Genomic DNA, 7886 nt, shown 5'->3' on the forward strand with positions numbered 1-7886 from the left:
TCATGGTCCCCTTCCATCTTCAAAGCCTGCAATGACTAGTTGAATCTTTTTTAGGCTGCCATTTCTCTGGTTCTATTTTTTCTGTCTCCTTCTTCCTCGATGACCCTTTGGATTACACTGAACCCAACTGCATAATCCAGAGTAATTTCCTTCATTAGCTGATTAGCAATCTTAACTCCAATCTCAACCTTAATTTCCCCCTCACCATGTAACATTCACAGTTTCTGAGGATTAGGATTTGGACATCTTTTTGGAGCCATTATTCTATCTATCAAATTATCTAATCCAAATCAATTGAAATATCACCTCCCCCACGCTTTTTTTTTTTTTTTTTTTTTGCTTTTTTCCCCCTTATTTCATAATTTAGGACAAATCCTAAGCAAAATTCTTTTCCTTCCAAGCACTTCTGGGAGTTCCACCAGGTACCTCGCATGTACTTAAACCAAGTCATATTTTTTAACGTTTCACCTGTACTGTTATCCCTCTTTTCTTCCTTAGCCTTGTTCATTAAATACAAGCATGTCTTCTGGTTAGTGATGTAGCCTTGGAGGATCACGATCACTGTTCCTAGCCTTGCCCACCATTTCTGCTGATGCTGCAATAGTGGCACTCATGGGCTTCCCTGGTGGCGCAGTGGTTGAGAGTCTGCCTGCCGATGTAGGGGATACGGGTTCGTGCCTCGGTCTGGGAAGATCCCACATGCTGCGGAGCGGCTGGGCCCTTGAGCCATGGCCGCTGAGCCTGTGCGTCCAGAGCCTGTGCTCCGCAACAGGAGAGGCCACAACAGTGAGAGGCCCACATACTGAAAAAAAAAAAAAAAAAAAAAAAAAAAATATATATATATATATATATATATATAGTGGCACTCAAATCCCAGAAGCATCAAATTTTTGAATTACAGGAAAATGCTTCTTTCCACTTTTTGTGTTATGTTCTACTAAAGGATAACACAGCAGAGTCTCTTGTTCGCATCTTAGAGACTTTTTTTAAAAACTTAGTTTTTACTTTAAAATATAGATCCATAGAGGAGAGAAATCTAACTGGCAAAAATGATGTGTACTCAGCATCACTATTCCCCAAGGATGAAAAATGCCTGGTTTTGGTTTGAATATCTACAGATTGAGTCATTGACTCCCTCTTCTCTTAGGTCAAGTTTTCATCCAAGAAGCCTCCTCAGTTAAGCAGGATAGACTCTGGTAGACCTAATCACCATCACACAGACCACATCTATCTTAAACCAGTGGTGGAAACAGCTTGCTTAACTGCAATCAGCTACAACCACAGCCTCTCAAACCTATTCCTTCTTTACTTTTCCACAATCACAAAGCTTGCCCTGCAAGGGAGGTTCATGTAGTATTTATGTAATTGCAATAGCCACCACTGTCACCCTATTGTCTATATAATCCTCACCCATCCAACATGATATCATTGATTTAGATTCCTAAATCAGTGCTACCTTTCTATTTGAGGATGTATAGTATTTTTCTGTGACCATTCAAAAAAAATCCAATCTATCATTCAAATATCTTTCTAATATTTATAATATGACTTCCATTGATTTGTTTTTAGCTATTGCCTTTCTTCATCCTAGTCCTTATGTCACACATTCTTTTTTTTTAACATCTTTATTGGAGTGTAATTGCTTTACAATGGTGTGTTAGTTTCTGCTTTATAACAAAGTGAATCAGTTATACATATGTTCCCATATCTCTTCCCTCTTGCGTCTCCCTCCCTCCCACTCTCCCTATCCCACCCCTCTAGGTGGTCACAAAGCACCAAGCTGATCTCCCTGTGCTATGTGGCTGCTTCCCACTAGCTATCTATTTTATGTTTGGTAGTGTATATATGTCCATGCCACTCTCTCATTTTGTCACAGCTTACCCTTCCCCCTCCCCATATCCTCAAGTCCATTCTCTAGTAGGTCTGTGTCTTTATTCCTGTCTTACCCCTAGGTTCTTCATGACATTTTTTTTTCTTAGATTCCATATATATGTGTTAGCATATGGTATTTGTCTTTCTCTTTCTGACTTACTTCACTCTGTATGACAGACTCTAGGTCCATCCACCTCACTACAAATAACTCAATTTCGTTTCTTTTTATGGCGGAGTAATATTCCATTGTATATATGTGCCACATCTTCTTTATCCATTCATCCGATGATGGACACTTAGGTTGCTTCCATCTCCTGGCTATTGTAAATAGAGCTGCAATGAACATTTTGGTCCATGACTCTCTTTGAATTACGGTTTCCTCAGGGTATATGCCCAGTAGTGGGATTGCTGGGTCATATGGTAGTTCTATTTGTAGTTTTTTAAGGAACCTCCATACTGTTCTCCATAGTGGCTGTACCAATTCACATTCCCACCAGCAGTGCAAGAGTGTTCCCTTTTCTCCACACCCTCTCCAGCATTTATTGTTTCTAGATTTTTTGATGATGGCCATTCTGACCAGTGTGAGATGATATCTCATTGTAGTTTTGATTTGCATTTCTCTAATGATTAATGATGTTGAGCATTCTTTCATGTGTTTGTTGGCAATCTGTAACTTAAAAGCTTTTGCACAGCAAAGGAAACCATAAACAAGACCAAAAGACAACCCTTAGAATGGGAGAAAGTATTTGCAAATGAAGCAACTGACAAAGGATTAATCTCCAAAGTTTACAAGCAGCTCATGCAGATCATAACAAAAAAACAAACAACCCAATCCCAAAATGGGCAGAAGACCTAAATAGACATTTCTCCAAAGAAGATACACAGATTGCCAACAAACACACACTTTCTTTTTCAAATTATCTAAGTTGCATCATCTTTAAGCATCCACCACAAATCCCCACTACCTCTCAATACAGTTGGGACATTTTCTAGGACAATTTTTAGTCTTTTTAAAAATTCAGTAAATCAGTTGATGCTTAAATGACTGAGTAAGTATGGATTTTGTTTAATAGATGTCAGCTGATGCTTTATTGTACCTAGGTGAGAAGAGTATCTCTTAAAAATAAAAATTAAACAATTTATGCTAGAGTTAGCATTACTTTGTTATTACCCTCTCGGGATAGCAGACCATTGATAACAGCCCCAGGTGTTACTCTGTCCTTTCCCGCTAGACTTAAACTCAATAATTCCAGGTTAAGTCTCATCCTGATATCCTCAAAAACCCAATTTGGCAATTGTATTACTTCCTGTCTGTACCCAGTACCCTTAGCAAGTCTCCTTTCCTGAGGCCACTGCCTGCCTTTTTAGAAAAATTCCCTTTTATCAGTGGCTCCAAACTCACAATATTTTTCAACTGGCTTGCCTTCAGTCCTTCTGGAAATGACTGCTGCTCCTTCAGGCTAGATCAAAAATATATATCTTTAAATTCCAGAGTTTCTCATAAAAAGCCTATTTCACCACTCATAGCCTTACCAGGTCAAATTACTGCCATATGATTATTAATAAATCATGAAATTAGTTTATCTGAAGATAATGTGATCACTTTCACTGACAGGGAAAACAGGGACTATAATTCAATATCCAAAAACATTTGAGGAAGTAAGTATTCTTCACAAAGCTTTCTGGTTGAAAAATGCTGCATAATTTCAAAATAGCAGAATCATTTAGGCAACAGAGGAGAAGAGCTTCAAGGGTTCTGAGGTTATGTCTTCACTCTGATGCATTTTTAGAGAACTCTCATGAGGACAAAATAACCCTTCAGGAGGAAAAAATACCAGTGTTGCTGTAAATTTTGATAAAAGCAAATAGTTCCAACAAAAGAACCAGGATTTAAGACGGTGTGGGCAGAAGGCCGAAAGATCTGATACTTGGGCACTTACGTTAAATGTGCTGAGAAACTCGTTGTTAGTGGCTTGCATGCATTTACTGTCTCTCCTAAGGAGGTTGAAGAGACAAGCATTATGAAAACCAATTTTTTAAAAAAGTAAAATCGTGTCTTGGGGTCTTCATTGGTTATCTCTGACCTGACAGAAAAGAGTTACTGAGCTAAAGTTAAGTCATCTCATCACCATTTCAATTAATTATAAGATCCATGGAGGGTTATGAGGAAGGAACTTAAACTAATGACTCACTGCTTCTAACACCATGAAAAACCCTGGATTTATCAGCACTCTTAACACTGGCTGAAATCTCCTCACATATAGTCCTTACCACATACCTAAGACAAGCAGAGTACAGTACTTCCCATGCAAAAATGACTTGTGCAAAAGTTAGAATGGAAAATATCTGAGAGCAATCACCTGTGAACAATCTTCATTCTTGTTTTTCTCAATCACTGAAAAATTGCAACATCCTACACTTTCTCCTCTTTTCTTTTCCTGGGCACCTGCACTATTACTGTTTTCAAATGTCTCTTCCTGATCTTTCTCTCTATTAAACAACAACCTCCACCTTATTCGTTGCCATGCAAGAGTCCTTTCTGTGGATAACGAACTGCCTTGTGTCCTTCGCTTTCAGGACCTCTTCCCCCCCCCCTTACCTCCTAGATACTTCTAAAGTTTTCCACATAACGTGACAGTGAAAAGAGAGACTTTGGAAGGAACCATAGGACTAGCCCAAAGCAACATTTCATAAGTGTAAATTTTCTTTGTCATTTGCTGTTTTATCATTAATGTACATAAATTTAGCATCCTACTTCAAAATGCATCTGAGTTTCTATTAATCTGAGATGTATGAAATTGTTTACCAAGCATGGAAATTGATGCTACAGGAAGACAGACCTTGATTAATTATGACTTTTAGTACTCCCATAAGCCTCTCTACTGAAAGCTATTCTTTTTCCAATGTCCACTGGAAAGTGGATATATGGAGAGATAGTGGAGGTGACATTCTCCTGATTCCCTCATTCTTCTTCCTCACTTTTACTCTTCCATCTGCCTGTAAAAGTCCATCTTCATTTAAGGCTATTTATTGTACATCATACTTGTTAAGCTCATTTCATTGAATGTAGACCTTCAGACCTGGCTCACAGTATTTTTCTGCCATACTTCTGCCGTAATTCTAGGAGATTTTAGCGTTCATGTAGACAAAGGATGGCATCCTAGTTTCAAATTTCCTAGACCTCTTTCACCTTATCCTTTCCTCCTCTGCATTACAGTGCTCCTCTAAAGAACACATTTTAATAGCTCACTCAGAAATTTCAAAGTCTCATATTCTATACTTTGTAAACAAATTTTTGTTTTTACACCTCTCTCCTACTATCCTTCCCACCAAATCTGCACAATTTCCACAAACTCTCCAGTCCCTGGATTCCCCATTTTCTTTGGATTTATCAGTTCCATCTTAGGCTAACTTCCTTCCTTACTGAGCTTGGACCTCAGAAGTTCAGCAACATCAGCAACTGCAAAACCCAAATCCTGGAGCAGTAACAGTTAACCTTTTTCTGTTTCTACATTTTGATAGTTGAGAATACTGGATAAAAATCTCCCAATTCTTTGATTTTGCACTACTATAAATTCATGATTTTCAGCCCTGGCTAGGACCTCAGCATCAACCTCAGTACTCTTACTTTCCTTGATTAGTTCCCTCCAACCTTCCCCTCAAAACACATTCGGAATTTGCACCACTCCCCTCAAACCTCATCTTCACTCAGACTCGACTCTTTTATTCTCAGCAGATATCAAAGTCTTCTACTTTATATTCATCATGGGGAAAAAAAGGTTCTCTCTTTACCTCCCTACATCCTTACCAACAAAGTATATTATCCATATGGAAAAGTAGCTAAAAATTATTTTATTCAAAGAAAAAACTAAAGTGCAAAATTTAAACCATTTTCAATCATTTGAGAGGTCCTAACACATTTGATAGCTTAGAATATGAAAATAAACCAGATCTGATCTGAATAATTATAGACAACAGGTGTTCCAGTCTTTGTATTCCTACCTAGATAGGGGCTGGACCAAAAACTACCTACTTCCCCATTTATTGCTTATAAACTATATGTATACTTTAAATTCTGACACAACGTAATTAGATTTCTAAAATGGAAAACACAGAGAGTGTGCCACTTTTGAGTCGAAAAAGACAGTGCATCTTTGATCACTGAGATGACGAGAGAACTGCTGAGACTTTATTCTCTAAAACTCACATCCTCCAAGGATTCACTTTCACGTTCATCAAGACAGCAATCTTCTGGTATTGTTAACTCAGGAACACCACAGTTGCTGTCTTGGAGGGTCTGGGCTCTGTGCCTATACACAATCCAAACCAACTTCTTGCAACATTCAAGAGAAAATACCCAGCTAGTCATTTCGAAACTATTTACTTACCTCCAATAAAAGGACTCAGTATCATTAATCTTTGAATACTTTATAACAAGCTGGAGAAACTGCAATAACAATGAATTACGTTTCTACTTCCAGATTGAGAAGACACAAATACAGATGGCTTTGCTTTTGCAAAGACTGGTAGAAAATTGCAAGCTTTCAGCTGACCTTCCAGTTTATCAAGGCTCAATATTTCTTTCCTTTCTGAAATATGAAGAAGTATAATAGTCTTGTGTAAGAAAAAAAAAGTTTAATACAAGCAGTATGTTCCATTTCATAGTTCTAATTTTTCTTCCAAAGTTATTTTTTTCCTTCATTTTCTGTCAGAAGCAGTGCATTTACATTGACTAGTCCAGATTACTTCATGAAAAGATGAATCATTGCATTCTTCTTCAACTCTTCTGGCAGCCAGCAAAAACAACAGACTCCAGTGCAAGACAAATTTTAGGTTTCACCTTCATAAAAGCCAAGGATCTGTCCAAAATATTGACAACCAGGATAAAAGTTTATGTGCAAGATTGAAGATTAAAAAGTTGGTTAAATCCTTTAAATCTTGACCTGTCTCTGTCTTTAACACACAATGTTATTGTTCTCAGGGAAAGCCTCTGTCAAGCTCAGTCCTTTTTTTGTGGTTGGAATTTCTGTTCCTATTCCAAGTAGAGTTTCAGTAGCTCAGAGAGCTGAACTTATTCCAGACCTCCAAGACCTATGCCCCCAGATCCTTCACTAGGTGGGAGAGGCAGCATCTGGCCTGGAGAGAGCTGAGCACAGAAGAACACGATGGACTCTTCCCTGGGTCAGTGGCCCACCAGCTCAACAGTGCCCCCAACAAGCATCCAACCCTCCACTGCCTCTGCCACGTCCTCTGCAGCCTCAGAGCCCAGCTTCACACCTCTGCCCACCCTCCTACCGGCAGCACCTCCTCCTGCAGACTCTGGTCTCCCAGCAGCTCTCGGGCCATGCCATGCCATCAGCAGAAGCTGAAGCAAACCTGTTCTTGTTCATCATATTTTTAATTTCCAAAGTTAAAAATTGTTCTTTGATTTTTCTTTTTCTATAAGATCCCGTTTTGGTTTCATAAACAGATCATCTTTTCTTCTATCTTTAATGATATTAACTATGACTTTTTTTGGTGCTCTGTCCCATTGATCGTTTTGTTCCAAGTTTTTTTCTGTTTGTTTTTGTCTCTGTCTCTTTTGAGTTGTCTTTTCTCAAATGTCCAGTGATGATTGGCATTCCCTTTATATGTAAAAATGAGAAGCTGATTGGAAGAAGTGCATTGGTGTGTGTTGGTGGAGGGTAGCAACCTGGCTGTCTAGGATTCTAGGAGCAAAGCAGGAGAAGCAGCCTGCTACTCCAGTATTTCAGTACATAGATGTTTACATAATTCCACTATTCTTAGCTCCAACACTCACCCCTATCTTATCCTATGTCTGTTGTCTCTGAATCCAGAGCTCCTGGGCTAAGTTTCTCCAGACTAAACCTGTTGCTGCATACGATGGAGGTGGGTAGAGTCGTTCTCTGACTGCTCAGGGAAGTGCAGGGGAGCAGGCAAGTTCAACCAGTTGATGTACAGATATTAAACCAATCATGTTGCCAGTCACACCTCACCCCATGTTCTAGGCATTC

The 7886-nt window shown here is 38.9% G+C and overlaps 1 pseudogene; it reads right to left on the reverse strand.

The window, feature by feature from the left end:
* Nucleotides 1–5969: 5969 nt before the first annotated feature.
* Nucleotides 5970–7218, reverse strand: LOC131767261 (cyclin-G2 pseudogene; annotated as a pseudogene).
* Between the last annotated feature and the right edge of the window lie 668 nt (nucleotides 7219–7886).

Source organism: Kogia breviceps, chromosome 12 (assembly GCF_026419965.1).
Source record: "Kogia breviceps isolate mKogBre1 chromosome 12, mKogBre1 haplotype 1, whole genome shotgun sequence".
Classification (NCBI taxonomy): Eukaryota; Metazoa; Chordata; class Mammalia; order Artiodactyla; family Physeteridae; genus Kogia; species Kogia breviceps.